Source organism: Coffea arabica, chromosome 2c (genome assembly GCF_036785885.1).
Source record: "Coffea arabica cultivar ET-39 chromosome 2c, Coffea Arabica ET-39 HiFi, whole genome shotgun sequence".
Classification (NCBI taxonomy): Eukaryota; Viridiplantae; Streptophyta; class Magnoliopsida; order Gentianales; family Rubiaceae; genus Coffea; species Coffea arabica.
Window position 1 is genome coordinate 44181935 of NC_092312.1, and position 16187 is coordinate 44198121.

Genomic DNA, 16187 nt, shown 5'->3' on the forward strand with positions numbered 1-16187 from the left:
ATTTTCTCAGAAGAAACCATTTTCAAAATCTGTCCATAACTAGCTCGTTCGTGCGTATCAAGTTGCATCTCATGTGCTGCCTTCCAGGAAGCAATGAAACAGGACCGCTAATTTCAAATGAATGGTTTAGCTTGCTCGAATGGAACCAGGACAAGAATTTTATACCAATGGAAAGTTGGGAATGTCTAGTTTCTAGTGCCATAAACAGCACCCGATTCCGATATCGGAGCGATGAGTTATAGCCAAAACAAGATGACTGCCTGGGCAGTGATGGGAACCAATTCCAGATTTCTAAGCTTCCGAAATTCCAACATTTGGGTGATCAAATCAAATTATTTTTCAATGAAACCTTTTACACACTCAATATAACATGTAAACAATATAAACAAGCCATTGGAACTTCAAAATTTTGCACCAAAGCGCTCGAACAAAGCAGGGGCAAAATAAGGGTCTTAATTGTCCCAAAATAAGGGTCTAGAGTCCCTCAATTAAATCGCGCGTGTGAAAACGCGTATTTCCATTTTAAGCGCGATAAAATGAAACTTGCAAAAAATTCTTATAACGATAGTACTAATAACTATCACTTGAGTATTTAAGCACAAAAATACCTATTTCAAAATTATTGTACAAGCCTCTAATTTTCCAAGCTTATTGCATACTCGAATCGATTATTGACTCCAATCGCGTAATCACTATTTTCACTTAGCGAGCTTTCAAAAATTAAATTTTGAAATAAGTCATTTTAAAAATATAACGAAACTATAAATCCAGGTAATTAAGTCTAAAGAGGTTAGAAAATAATATTCGGAATAAATGGGCAATTAAATATTTAAATAAGCTCGAAATAGAATTTAAAATAATAAACTTTTGTGAGTCCTCACATCCTCTCCACCTTAAGAAAATTTCATCCTCGAAATTTACCTTGGTTGGTGAACAGGTCTGGATACTTTTCTCGGATTGCTTGTTTGACTTCTCAAGTCGCTTCCTCTAACCCATGGTTCCTCCAAAGAACTTTAACCAAATGTATCTGTTTATTTCTCAACTTCTTCACTTTCCTATCCAGAAACTTCACTGGTTTCTCCTCATAGGTCAAAGTTTCATGAATTTCAATATTTTCCGGTTGCAAAATGTGAGAGGGGTCTGGATGATACTTCTTAAGCATGGACACATGGAATACGTTATGGATTCGGGATAAACTCGGCGGCAACTCCAACTTATATGCCACATTCCCCACGCACTGGATAGTCTTATAAGGTCCCACAAACCTCGGTTGTAGTTTCTTCCCCTTTCCAGACATCAAACTTGCTTCAAAGGTGTAATCTTAAGAAAGACTAGATCTCCAACTGAAAATTCCAAATCCTTCCTCCAATTATCTGCATAGTTCTTTTGACGATTCTGTGCGGTTTGGATTCTCTGGCGGACTAACTTCACTTTCTCATTAGCTTCCTCAATCCACGACACCGTAGTCGGGTCTAAAATCTTTCGTTCACCTATTTCATCCCAACAAATTGGAGACCTACATTTCTGACTATAAAATGCTTCATATGGAGCCATTTGTATAGAGGAGTGGAAACTATTTTTATAGCAAATTCCACCAAAGTAAAAAACTTACTCCAACTTTCCCCAAAATCTAGAACACATGTCCTCAAGGGTTTGATTTGTCCTCTCAGACTGTCCATCAGTCAGAGGATAGTAAGTGGTACTAAAATTTAGTTTAGTCCCCAACACTTCTTGCATATTTTGCCAAAATCTCGAAACAAATTTTGGATCTCTATTGGACACAATACTGACAGGGATTCCATATAACCTAATGATCTCATCCAAATAAAACTTATCCAACTTCTCCAGTGGGTACTTCATATTAATCGGCATAAAGTGAGTTGATTTGGTCAGTCTATCCACTATTACCCAGATAGCATCATAGCCCTTCTGTGTCCTCGGTAATCCTGATACAAAATTCATAGTAATGTTCTCTCATTTCCATTCAGGTATCTCCAATGGTTGTAAAAGTCCCGATGGTTTTTTATGTTCAACCTTAACTTGTTGACAAACTAAACAAGTCTGGACGAAATGGACAATTTCTCTTTTCATATTATCCCACCAATACAAACTTTTCAAATCTTAGTACATTTTATTCCCTACAGGGTGTACTGTAAACTTCGATCAGTGTGCCTCTTTTAAAATTTCCTTCTTAAGCTCCTCATCTTTTAGCACCACTATCTGATTCTGAAATCTCAATACACCATTTGATCCTAAGTTAAAATCCGACTTGTCTTCCTTTTTGATTTTTTCCAACCATTTCTGTACTTCGGCATCCTTTTCCGGGGATTCCTTGATACGTTCCATCAGAGTGGAATTCACTATAATATTTCCCAAAATTACTTTCCTCGGTTCTAGTCGAGAATTCCAATAACTAACTTCTTCTAACAAATGAAATTCTTTGATCATCAATCCATCTATTTGCACTTGACGACTCAAAGCATCAGTCACTACGTTGGCTTTTCTTGGATGGTACTTACTTGTACAATCATAGTCTTCCAAAAATTTCATCCACCTACGTTGCCTCAAATTCAGCATCTTTTGAGAAAACAAATACTTAAGGCTTTTGTGATCAGTAAAAACCTCAAATGTCACTCCATACAGGTAATGTCTCCATTTCTTTAAAACAAATACCACCGCTGCCAACTCCAAGTCATGAGTCGGGTAATTTCCCTCATGTGATTTCAATTTCCTAGAGGCAATATGCCATCACTTTGTCATTTTACATCAGAACACATCCCAATCCTTCCTTTGATGCATCTGTATAAACCACAAAGCTATCATTTTCATTCGGTAGAGTTAATTTGGGTGCTCTCGTCAAACGTCTCTTTAATTCCTGGAAACTCTCTTCGCACTTAGGACTCCAAATAAACTTCCCACTTTTCTTAGTCAGCTCGGTCATGGGTCCAGCAATTCTAGAAAAGTTCTTGATAAATCTCCGGTAATACCCTGGTAGTCCAATCAAACTTCGAACCTCAGTAGGGTTTTCCGGTCGTTTCCACTTCGCGACAGCTTCAACCTTAGTCAGATCCACCTTAATCCCATCTTTAGAAATTATGTGCCCCAAGAATGTCATTTCTTTCAACCAAAATTCGTACTTGCTAAACTTAGCTACAGTTTGTGTTCCCTCAGGGTTTGCAAAACAATTCTTAGGTGCCTCTCATGATCCTTCACATTTTTAGAGTACACCAAAATATCATCAATAAAGACCACCACAAATTGGTCTAAATAAGGTTTAAAAATCCTATGCATTAAATCCATGAAAGTAGCAGGTGCATTAGTCAATCCAAATGGCATTACTGCAAACTCAAAGTGTCCATACCTCGAGTTAAAAGCAGTCTTGGGTATATCCTTCTCCAAAATCCTCAATTGATAATAACCCTGCCTCAAATCCAATTTCGAGAATACCACCGCCCCTTGCAATTGGTCAAACAACTCATCAATGTGGGGCAACGGGTACTTATTCTTAATCGTGATATCATTCAAGCCTCTGTAGTCTATACATAGTCTCAAACTCCCAACCTTTTTCTTAACAAATAAAACCGGGGCTCCCCATGGTGAATCACTTTCCTTTATAAAATTCCATTCCAACAAATTCTATAGTTGTAATTTCAATTCTTTGAACTCAGCTAGAACCATCCGATATGGTGTGTTAGAGATAGGGGCTACTCTCGGAATCACATCAATCTTAAAGGCTATATCCCTTTCCGGGGGTAAAGACTCTAACTCTTTAGCAAAAACGTCCGGATAATCTTCCACTACAGGTATGTCCTCCAATCTTACCTTATCACTAGGGGTGTTGATTAGAAAGGCCAAATATCTCCGAAATCCCTTACTTAACATTTTTCTAGCTCTAATTCCTGAGATAAGTGCTGATGAGACTAATCTACCCCTTACATCCAATTTTAGGGTCGCCTCTCCTGGAATGCACAATTCTACAATCTTTGTCCTGTAGTTAAATTGGACAATATAACGGGTTAGCCAATCCATTCCTAGGATCATATCATATCCCTTGATCGTTAAACCTATCAAATTGGCCAATAGTTTTCGTTCCCCAATCCAAATTTCACAATTTCTATACAACAAGTTAGCGATTAGACTTTGGTCCCCAGTAGGCGTTTTAACCTCCAAGTCTTCGTTCCCCAATCCAAATTTCACAATTTCTATACAACAAGTTAGCGATTAGACTTTGGTCCCCAGTTGGCGTTTTAACCTCCAAGTCATACGGTAACTTATTTGGCTTCAAATCTATTCCATTCATGAAATTAGGGTTTACAAAAGAGTGAGTTGTACCCGGATTGATTAAAACCCTAGCTAAGCGGTGACAGACAGGAATCGTACCTTCAACCACCTCAGTCGCATTAGGTATCTGTCGGTGATCCAGTGCATAAACCCTAGCAGGTAGCTTAGGTCGCTTCCTCCCACACTGGTCTGCTTAGAGGTTGACTTTTCAGGCCTTTGAGTGTTACCTCCCATCTTCATTTTGTTTGGACAGTTCGCGAGTTGGTGGTCCGTACTACCACACGCCAAACACTTCCCAGATTTCCTCCAACAATCATTCTCGGAGTGGTTGGGTTTTCTGCAATAACCACAAGTGACTTGAGGGGTCACTACCGAACCACTAGAAGCGCACCTCTAACTTGAGTTGGCCTACTGTGAGGCCCCAGTTCGTTCTACGTTGATATATTCATTAATTGGGCGGTAACGTTTGGTTTTGGGAGTATTTCGAAAACCCTAAGTAGGGATTAAGATTTAAACCCTAAGTTCCGGTTAAGATTGAAAACCCGTTTTCCTACATTTTCTTTATTAGAAAATGCCTCAGATAATTTTTATTGAGTAAATAGAGTTTTTAGATGATTTTTCTAGTATTAGTTAGTTTTTGAGAAATTAAGAACGTATATCGGACGTGGGACCCACTAGTGCGAAAAGTTCGGAAAAATTCGGCCAATTAGGTTAAATTCCGGATACTGTGTAAAATTTATCGGGTGTTAAGAGATAAGTTGAGAGTGAGAAGTGAATGATGTGAGGGGGAAAAGAAAGATAAGAATGCATTAATGAGTGTGACAAGTGTCACAATATGATTGGTTGGACTTTATGGTTTACTATTCACATTTTTGACTTTTGACCAAAATTAGTTAATATCTCCAAAAATTCACAAAAAAAAACACCATTTTTCACCTCTTGATGGCCGAACCTCTCAAGCTCAAGAAGAAAGAAATTCTTCAACTTTCAAGCTTCCATTTCACTCAATCTTCCAAAACCAACCACATAACTTAGATTCTACTCCATAAAATCTATCCTTTGGGTGCTTGTGAGTGGTCTATTGAAGTTTGTTTGAAGACTTAAGGTGTCCAACATCTTCCTCTCTCTTGGTTACTTGGTAAGTGGTATATGAACACCCTCCTATATCTAATGATGTTGAATTTATGCCTAATGGTGGCTATTGTGTTAGAAATTGTGGTTTATTTCATGGTTTGGAATGAATTGGGTGAGTTTTTATTTTTTTTTTGGAATTTTCTGGTTTCATATGATCTTGATGGTGTGGTTGTTTTTGATGGTTGGTAATAAGGGGCTTTGGCTCTAGTAGGTGCATTTGATAGGAAATTGCAATCAATTTTGAATTTGGAAGAATTTCTGGAAAATTAGGGTTCTTGGTTGAACATTCTGTCCGAAATTTTAGGTCATAGATAGAGGCCGAATTGGACTTTGCTCAAAACATTAAAGTTGTAGGTATTGATGTGTTTGAGGTGCCTGTAAAATTTCAGGTCAATCGGAGTAGCGTAGAGTGAGAAAAGTCGAATTTACCCTTGCTGTTCTGGTTTTGGCCGAATGTAAGAACTGCGATTGTAATTGGTTGTTTTGGTTGGGATTGCTTCTGAATTGGTTGTTATGGTCTTCTGATGAAATGTAGCCTTAAATCTTAGCTTTCATATGGCTTTGGAATCTCGGAATTTGGACTTAGGTATCCTATTTTATGATGTTTGTGCTAGAATACATTTTGTGAATCTGTTTTTACGATGCTGGTGTAGTATCTTGCATTTTTGACCTAGTTACACTCGAAACTGGATTGAGTGGCCTTCTTCAACATTGTAGCCTCTTAGGTCCTGAATCTACTTGTAAAATTTCAGGTCAAATGGATTAGTGTATCCTGAGTTATGGACAAAACCATCAGGCCTGTTTTAGACGTTCGTTTGTGTACGTTTTGAATTTCAGTTTCTGACCGTGGGTTTTTCCGTATTGATCCCATTCGATCTGGGTGTCAACTCCTTCATAATAAATTTAGATCTTGGTCTCAGCTTCGAAACGGTATACAGTACGTCGGAATCCGAGTTCCGTAGCTTCTGTTATGACCCAAACAATATAGATCGTCAGAACTGCCTTGTATCTGGACAGTTCTGACGGGTATTTTGGCACTCGATTTTCGTTCTATTCTGAGTGGATTCAGATCTTGACCAAAACATCAAAGTTTTAGCCTTATGTTTCAGCTTTCTAACGCCTCTGGAATTTCTTGATTTCGATTTCTGAGCCGTGAGTTACGGCCTTGCAAACAGGGCCTGTTTGGTAAACCGCAATGAAACAGCTGGCACTGTTTCGTGCATTTTCGACCTATACCTATTGAGATCTGGGTTGAGATACCTAAATTAAAATTGTAGCTCTTCCTTTTAGCTTCGAAACGGTGTCTCACCCACCTTGATCCGACACTCCTAGCCTAACTTTTGACCAAAACGGTTTGAGATGGCAGATCTGGTCGTCCCGTTTGCCGTTTCCGCACTGGCGCGTGCCAATTTTGCCGTTTTGCTTGTTTTAAGTACGTTAGTGGCCGTTTGTGATATATTATGACACAATCTTCTATTTCAGACAGTGGTGAGTTAGGCGGAGCCGGTGGGGCCCACTACTAGCGAACACGCGCGAAGCGATTTTGCTTTAGTACTACTTTTGTATTTTGGGTAAGTATTCAGGCCAGTTTGGTGTGTTTTCTTTGCTATGTGTTTGAGATATGTGAAAAGGGCACTTAGGCGAGGGTGTACTTTATCGCACTCGACCTAAACCCTAATTTGAATGTATAATTGTATTTGGCATATGTATATGAACCTTTTGGAACCAAAACCCTTGAGCTTGTGGCTCGGGGCGACTTTCGAATAAAGTTTGTGAAGTTTGCAAAGTTTGTGATTTTGAATAATTTTGTGAAGTTTGTGAGTTTGGGGCGAACTATTGACCTGGTTGGACTATTCGAGCCGGTTAGGGCTTGGTCGAAGTCAGTCCAACTTAGTCTGAGGTCACCAAGTTTGTAGGTTCATGTTATGAACCAATTTTGTGAATCCGGTTCACCGAGAAGGTGACCAAGTTTGTGACCCGAGCTTGTGACTCAAGCTCAAGTTTGTGATTTCGTTCGCCCGGGCAAGTTTGTGAGGTGACTGGCCAGTGAGGGTGATAAGGTGTCGGTGGGTGTACAAGTGAAGTTCTACGGACTATTATTTGCGGTCGACGGAGTGTCGGCAGGAGATCATGCATGGCACATGAATTGGCTTTGGAGCCACCCGTATCCTTATTATATGATGTTGTTCTTTTCTGCTTTTGCTTTACTCTTATTGTGTAATTGTTGCTACATGAATTTACGCTTTCGCCCCTGTTTACTTACTAAGCATATAGTTTACCCCATTCCTTTTGTTTTCCTTAGCAGGGGCCGACGCGGGGACTTTTGGCTCGTATACTAGTATAGTTAGTTTGGCTTGTAATAGTTGAACAGTTAGGATGTTTGTTTCTGTTTTGGTGGTTTGACTCAATACTTTTGGAGAATGTAATTATAACTCTTTTGGGATTGTATATATTGTATTTAGAGGTCTTTCGAACTTTAAGTTTTGAGTCCTGGCGCGAGCTAGGCAGGCGGTCCGCCGATACCCTTGGGTTCGCCCTTGGGAGAAGTGGGGTCGTCACAGTTGGTATCAGAGCTTAGGCTTCAGATTTCTGTAGTGTATCCTAGGCTGAAAGTTTAGGATGCCGGACTGTGGGATTTGATTTTATTTGAAAGTTAAGCAATTGAGGGATAAAACCTATAGCTGCTTCGCGTGGTCTCTGCGCGGGGTGAGCCTGAATGAAGTGGTGAATAAATATGAAGGACTAGATGCTCGGTCAAGCATAAGTTATGGATCATAAATGTCATAGGCCTTAAATCTTTCTCATGGTATCTGAGGACCATAGGTAGGTTCGTCAGGTAGGAATTTCGATTGTAGATAGTTTACTCTTGGGACTGCAGCTTGAGATGTGAATTATCTTATTTCGGATTCTTGTGCCTGAGTACTCCAGAGTTGAGGCGCTGCTAAGTACTTGAGATTTGCATTTTGGGGAACATGAACAAGCTTTGTCTGGCTAGAGTGAGTACAAGAGATCAACGGGCACTTTGGGAAGTGGAGTAAGAAACCGGACGAGGGTGGTTTTCACTGAGTGTGGGACGACAAGTCGCGTTTCTTTCATTTGCCCTTGTATTGTCCCTACATGTCATTTACTTGTGGTATGTTAATACCTGCATCTATAGTACTTGCTGCACTTGACTTTGTCTAACTTGAAATGTCTCTTGGTGTATATGGTGCATTATATTGCGTACATTTTGGCGTGACTTGTATATATATGTACACCTTTTGATCTTTTGATTATTTCGAGTTTTTCAACCCTTAGCTCGTTGATTGCAATTTCGAGGACGAAATTGTCCTAAGTGGGGGAGATTGTGAGGCCCCAGTTCGTTCTACGTTGATATATTCATTAATTGGGCGGTAACGTTTGGTTTTGGGAGTATTTCGAAAACCCTAAGTAGGGATTAAGATTTAAACCCTAAGTTCCGGTTAAGATTGAAAACCCGTTTTCCTACATTTTCTTTATTAGAAAATGCCTCAGATAATTTTTATTGAGTAAATAGAGTTTTTAGATGATTTTTCTAGTATTAGTTAGTTTTTGAGAAATTAAGAACGTATATCGGACGTGGGACCCACTAGTGCGAAAAGTTCGGAAAAATTCGGCCAATTAGGTTAAATTCCGGATACTGTGTAAAATTTATCGGGTGTTAAGAGATAAGTTGAGAGTGAGAAGTGAATGATGTGAGGGGGAAAAGAAAGATAAGAATGCATTAATGAGTGTGACAAGTGTCACAATATGATTGGTTGGACTTTATGGTTTACTATTCACATTTTTGACTTTTGACCAAAATTAGTTAATATCTCCAAAAATTCACAAAAAAAAACACCATTTTTCACCTCTTGATGGCCGAACCTCTCAAGCTCAAGAAGAAAGAAATTCTTCAACTTTCAAGCTTCCATTTCACTCAATCTTCCAAAACCAACCACATAACTTAGATTCTACTCCATAAAATCTATCCTTTGGGTGCTTGTGAGTGGTCTATTGAAGTTTGTTTGAAGACTTAAGGTGTCCAACATCTTCCTCTCTCTTGGTTACTTGGTAAGTGGTATATGAACACCCTCCTATATCTAATGATGTTGAATTTATGCCTAATGGTGGCTATTGTGTTAGAAATTGTGGTTTATTTCATGGTTTGGAATGAATTGGGTGAGTTTTTATTTTTTTTTTGGAATTTTCTGGTTTCATATGATCTTGATGGTGTGGTTGTTTTTGATGGTTGGTAATAAGGGGCTTTGGCTCTAGTAGGTGCATTTGATAGGAAATTGCAATCAATTTTGAATTTGGAAGAATTTCTGGAAAATTAGGGTTCTTGGTTGAACATTCTGTCCGAAATTTTAGGTCATAGATAGAGGCCGAATTGGACTTTGCTCAAAACATTAAAGTTGTAGGTATTGATGTGTTTGAGGTGCCTGTAAAATTTCAGGTCAATCGGAGTAGCGTAGAGTGAGAAAAGTCGAATTTACCCTTGCTGTTCTGGTTTTGGCCGAATGTAAGAACTGCGATTGTAATTGGTTGTTTTGGTTGGGATTGCTTCTGAATTGGTTGTTATGGTCTTCTGATGAAATGTAGCCTTAAATCTTAGCTTTCATATGGCTTTGGAATCTCGGAATTTGGACTTAGGTATCCTATTTTATGATGTTTGTGCTAGAATACATTTTGTGAATCTGTTTTTACGATGCTGGTGTAGTATCTTGCATTTTTGACCTAGTTACACTCGAAACTGGATTGAGTGGCCTTCTTCAACATTGTAGCCTCTTAGGTCCTGAATCTACTTGTAAAACTTCAGGTCAAATGGATTAGTGTATCCTGAGTTATGGACAAAACCATCAGGCCTGTTTTAGACGTTCGTTTGTGTACGTTTTGAATTTCAGTTTCTGACCGTGGGTTTTTCCGTATTGATCCCATTCGATCTGGGTGTCAACTCCTTCACAATAAATTTAGATCTTGGTCTCAGCTTCAAAACGGTATAAAGTACGTCGGAATCCGAGTTCCGTAGCTTCTGTTATGACCCAAACAATATAGATCGTCAGAACTGCCTTGTATCTGGACAGTTCTGACGGGTATTTTGGCACTCGATTTTCGTTCTATTCTGAGTGGATTCAGATCTTGGTCAAAACATCAAAGTTTTAGCCTTATGTTTCAGCTTTCTAACGCCTCTGGAATTTCTTGATTTCGATTTCTGAGCCGTGAGTTACGGCCTTGCAAACAGGGCCTGTTTGGTAAACCGTAATGAAACAGCTGGCACTGTTTCGTGCATTTTCGACCTATACCTATTGAGATCTGGGTTGAGATACCTAAATTAAAATTGTAGCTCTTCCTTTTAGCTTCGAAACGGTGTCTCACCCACCTTGATCCGACACTCCTAGCCTAACTTTTGACCAAAACGGTTTGAGATGGCAGATCTGGTCGTCCCGTTTGCCGTTTCCGCACTGGCGCGTGCCAATTTTGCCGTTTTGCTTGTTTTAAGTACGTTAGTGGCCGTTTGTGATATATTATGACACAATCTTCTATTTCAAACAGTGGTGAGTTAGGCAGAGCCGGTGGGGCCCACTACTAGCGAACACGCGCGAAGCGATTTTGCTTTAGTACTACTTTTGTATTTTGGGTAAGTATTCAGGCCAGTTTGGTGTGTTTTCTTTGCTATGTGTTTGAGATATGTGAAAAGGGCACTTAGGCGAGGGTGTATTTTATCGCACTCGACCTAAACCCTAATTTGAATGTATAATTGTATTTGGCATATGTATATGAACCTTTTGGAACCAAAACCCTTGAACTTGTGGCTCGGGGCGACTTTCGAATAAAGTTTGTGAAGTTTGCAAAGTTTGTGATTTTGAATAATTTTGTGAAGTTTGTGAGTTTGGGGCGAACTCTTGACCTGGTTGGACTATTCGAGCCGGTTAGGGCTTGGTCAAACTCAGTCCAACTTAGTCTGAGGTCACCAAGTTTGTAGGTTCATGTTATGAACCAATTTTGTGAATCCGGTTTACCGAGAAGGTGACCAAGTTTGTGACCCGAGCTTGTGACTCAAGCTCAAGTTTGTGATTTCGTTCGCCCGGGCAAGTTTGTGAGGTGACTGGCCAGTGAGGGTGATAAGGTGTCGGTGGGTGTACAAGTGAAGTTCTACGGACTATTATTTGCGGTCGACGGAGTGTCGGCAGGAGATCATGCATGGCACATGAATTGGCTTTGGAGCCACCCGTATCCTTATTATATGATGTTGTTCTTTTCTGCTTTTGCTTTACTCTTATTGTGTAATTGTTGCTACATGAATTTACGCTTTCGCCCCTGTTTACTTACTAAGCATATAGCTTACCCCATTCCTTTTGTTTTCCTTAGCAGGGGCCGACGCGGGGACTTTTGGCTCGTATACTAGTATAGTTAGTTTGGCTTGTAATAGTTGAACAGTTAGGATGTTTGTTTCTGTTTTGGTGGTTTGACTCAATACTTTTGGAGAATGTAATTATAACTCTTTTGGGATTGTATATATTGTATTTAGAGGTCTTTCGAACTTTAAGTTTTGAGTCCTGGCGCGAGCTAGGCAGGCGGTCCGCCGATACCCTTGGGTTCGCCCTTGGGAGAAGTGGGGTCGTCACAGTTGGTATCAGAGCTTAGGTTTCAGATTTCTGTAGTGTATCCTAGGCTGAAAGTTTAGGATGCCGGACTGTGGGATTTGATTTTATTTGAAAGTTAAGCAATTGAGGGATAAAACCTATAGCTGCTTCGCGTGGTCTCTGCGCGGGGTGAGCCTGAATGAAGTGGTGAATAAGTATGAAGGACTAGATGCTCGGTCAAGCATAAGTTATGGATCATAAATGTTATAGGCCTTAAATCTTTCTCATGGTATCTGAGGACCATAGGTAGGTTCGTCAGGTAGGAATTTCGATTGTAGATAGTTTACTCTTGGGACTGCAGCTTGAGATGTGAATTATCTTATTTCGGATTCTTGTGCCTGAGTACTCCAGAGTTGAGGCGCTGCTAAGTACTTGAGATTTGCATTTTGGGGAACATGAACAAGCTTTGTCTGGCTAGAGTGAGTACAAGAGATCAACGGGCACTTTGGGAAGTGGAGTAAGAAACCGGACGAGGGTGGTTTTCACTGAGTGTGGGACGACAAGTCGCGTTTCTTTCATTTGCCCTTGTATTGTCCCTACATGTCATTTACTTGTGGTATGTTAATACCTGCATCTATAGTACTTGCTGCACTTGACTTTGTCTAACTTGAAATGTCTCTTGGTGTATATGGTGCATTATATTGCGTACATTTTGGCGTGACTTGTATATATATGTACACCTTTTGATCTTTTGATTATTTCGAGTTTTTCAACCCTTAGCTCGTTGATTGCAATTTCGAGGACGAAATTGTCCTAAGTGGGGGAGATTGTGAGGCCCCAGTTCGTTCTACGTTGATATATTCATTAATTGGGCGGTAACGTTTGGTTTTGGGAGTATTTCGAAAACCCTAAGTAGGGATTAAGATTTAAACCCTAAGTTCCGGTTAAGATTGAAAACCCGTTTTCCTACATTTTCTTTATTAGAAAATGCCTCAGATAATTTTTATTGAGTAAATAGAGTTTTTAGATGATTTTTCTAGTATTAGTTAGTTTTTGAGAAATTAAGAACGTATATCGGACGTGGGACCCACTAGTGCGAAAAGTTCGGAAAAATTCGGCCAATTAGGTTAAATTCCGGATACTGTGTAAAATTTATCGGGTGTTAAGAGATAAGTTGAGAGTGAGAAGTGAATGATGTGAGGGGGAAAAGAAAGATAAGAATGCATTAATGAGTGTGACAAGTGTCACAATATGATTGGTTGGACTTTATGGTTTACTATTCACATTTTTGACTTTTGACCAAAATTAGTTAATATCTCCAAAAATTCACAAAAAAAAACACCATTTTTCACCTCTTGATGGCCGAACCTCTCAAGCTCAAGAAGAAAGAAATTCTTCAACTTTCAAGCTTCCATTTCACTCAATCTTCCAAAACCAACCACATAACTTAGATTCTACTCCATAAAATCTATCCTTTGGGTGCTTGTGAGTGGTCTATTGAAGTTTGTTTGAAGACTTAAGGTGTCCAACATCTTCCTCTCTCTTGGTTACTTGGTAAGTGGTATATGAACACCCTCCTATATCTAATGATGTTGAATTTATGCCTAATGGTGGCTATTGTGTTAGAAATTGTGGTTTATTTCATGGTTTGGAATGAATTGGGTGAGTTTTTATTTTTTTTTTGGAATTTTCTGGTTTCATATGATCTTGATGGTGTGGTTGTTTTTGATGGTTGGTAATAAGGGGCTTTGGCTCTAGTAGGTGCATTTGATAGGAAATTGCAATCAATTTTGAATTTGGAAGAATTTCTGGAAAATTAGGGTTCTTGGTTGAACATTCTGTCCGAAATTTTAGGTCATAGATAGAGGCCGAATTGGACTTTGCTCAAAACATTAAAGTTGTAGGTATTGATGTGTTTGAGGTGCCTGTAAAATTTCAGGTCAATCGGAGTAGCGTAGAGTGAGAAAAGTCGAATTTACCCTTGCTGTTCTGGTTTTGGCCGAATGTAAGAACTGCGATTGTAATTGGTTGTTTTGGTTGGGATTGCTTCTGAATTGGTTGTTATGGTCTTCTGATGAAATGTAGCCTTAAATCTTAGCTTTCATATGGCTTTGGAATCTCGGAATTTGGACTTAGGTATCCTATTTTATGATGTTTGTGCTAGAATACATTTTGTGAATCTGTTTTTACGATGCTGGTGTAGTATCTTGCATTTTTGACCTAGTTACACTCGAAACTGGATTGAGTGGCCTTCTTCAACATTGTAGCCTCTTAGGTCCTGAATCTACTTGTAAAACTTCAGGTCAAATGGATTAGTGTATCCTGAGTTATGGACAAAACCATCAGGCCTGTTTTAGACGTTCGTTTGTGTACGTTTTGAATTTCAGTTTCTGACCGTGGGTTTTTCCGTATTGATCCCATTCGATCTGGGTGTCAACTCCTTCATAATAAATTTAGATCTTGGTCTCAGCTTCGAAACGGTATACAGTACGTCGGAATCCGAGTTCCGTAGCTTCTGTTATGACCCAAACAATATAGATCGTCAGAACTGCCTTGTATCTGGACAGTTCTGACGGGTATTTTGGCACTCGATTTTCGTTCTATTCTGAGTGGATTCAGATCTTGACCAAAACATCAAAGTTTTAGCCTTATGTTTCAGCTTTCTAACGCCTCTGGAATTTCTTGATTTCGATTTCTGAGCCGTGAGTTACGGCCTTGCAAACAGGGCCTGTTTGGTAAACCGCAATGAAACAGCTGGCACTGTTTCGTGCATTTTCGACCTATACCTATTGAGATCTGGGTTGAGATACCTAAATTAAAATTGTAGCTCTTCCTTTTAGCTTCGAAACGGTGTCTCACCCACCTTGATCCGACACTCCTAGCCTAACTTTTGACCAAAACGGTTTGAGATGGCAGATCTGGTCGTCCCGTTTGCCGTTTCCGCACTGGCGCGTGCCAATTTTGCCGTTTTGCTTGTTTTAAGTACGTTAGTGGCCGTTTGTGATATATTATGACACAATCTTCTATTTCAGACAGTGGTGAGTTAGGCGGAGCCGGTGGGGCCCACTACTAGCGAACACGCGCGAAGCGATTTTGCTTTAGTACTACTTTTGTATTTTGGGTAAGTATTCAGGCCAGTTTGGTGTGTTTTCTTTGCTATGTGTTTGAGATATGTGAAAAGGGCACTTAGGCGAGGGTGTACTTTATCGCACTCGACCTAAACCCTAATTTGAATGTATAATTGTATTTGGCATATGTATATGAACCTTTTGGAACCAAAACCCTTGAGCTTGTGGCTCGGGGCGACTTTCGAATAAAGTTTGTGAAGTTTGCAAAGTTTGTGATTTTGAATAATTTTGTGAAGTTTGTGAGTTTGGGGCGAACTATTGACCTGGTTGGACTATTCGAGCCGGTTAGGGCTTGGTCGAAGTCAGTCCAACTTAGTCTGAGGTCACCAAGTTTGTAGGTTCATGTTATGAACCAATTTTGTGAATCCGGTTCACCGAGAAGGTGACCAAGTTTGTGACCCGAGCTTGTGACTCAAGCTCAAGTTTGTGATTTCGTTCGCCCGGGCAAGTTTGTGAGGTGACTGGCCAGTGAGGGTGATAAGGTGTCGGTGGGTGTACAAGTGAAGTTCTACGGACTATTATTTGCGGTCGACGGAGTGTCGGCAGGAGATCATGCATGGCACATGAATTGGCTTTGGAGCCACCCGTATCCTTATTATATGATGTTGTTCTTTTCTGCTTTTGCTTTACTCTTATTGTGTAATTGTTGCTACATGAATTTACGCTTTCGCCCCTGTTTACTTACTAAGCATATAGTTTACCCCATTCCTTTTGTTTTCCTTAGCAGGGGCCGACGCGGGGACTTTTGGCTCGTATACTAGTATAGTTAGTTTGGCTTGTAATAGTTGAACAGTTAGGATGTTTGTTTCTGTTTTGGTGGTTTGACTCAATACTTTTGGAGAATGTAATTATAACTCTTTTGGGATTGTATATATTGTATTTAGAGGTCTTTCGAACTTTAAGTTTTGAGTCCTGGCGCGAGCTAGGCAGGCGGTCCGCCGATACCCTTGGGTTCGCCCTTGGGAGAAGTGGGGTCGTCACAGTTGGTATCAGAGCTTAGGCTTCAGATTTCTGTAGTGTATCCTAGGCTGAAAGTTTAGGATGCCGGACTGTGGGATTT